The sequence below is a fragment of the Coregonus lavaretus genome (genome assembly GCF_964263955.1).
Source record: "Coregonus lavaretus genome assembly, contig: SUPER_35_unloc_1, whole genome shotgun sequence".
Classification (NCBI taxonomy): Eukaryota; Metazoa; Chordata; class Actinopteri; order Salmoniformes; family Salmonidae; genus Coregonus; species Coregonus lavaretus.
This window is the reverse complement of record NW_028167181.1, coordinates 607,805-608,278: the sequence shown is the minus strand read 5'-3', so window position 1 is coordinate 608,278 and position 474 is coordinate 607,805.

Below are 474 nucleotides of genomic sequence, written 5' to 3'. Positions count from 1 at the left end.
CAGACACACACACACACACACACACACACACACACACACACACACACACACACAGACACACACACACAGACACACACACACACACACACACACACACACACACACTCACACACACACACACACACACAGGCTGGCAGATAGGCATGTGCACCCAGACCCACCGCCAGCCTCACTCCCTCCCTCCCTCCACACACGCCCAATAAGATGTCATCACCCCATCTAGAGGGTTAATCTAACACCTTACTGACTGCCTGGTTCAGACTCTGTTCACATGCACGTCTAACAATGTCCAACATTCATCACAGTTGTCTGGTCAACAGCCAGCAGAGGGGAGGGCTATGTTGGATCGTCATTCTTAGTGATACGTCATAGATTCCACAGGCATGTTAGGAAAATGATTTCACCAACAGAGAGAAAACGTATGGTGGGGTGTGTATGTTTGAGATCTGGGAAGGAACATCTAGTCTCATTCAT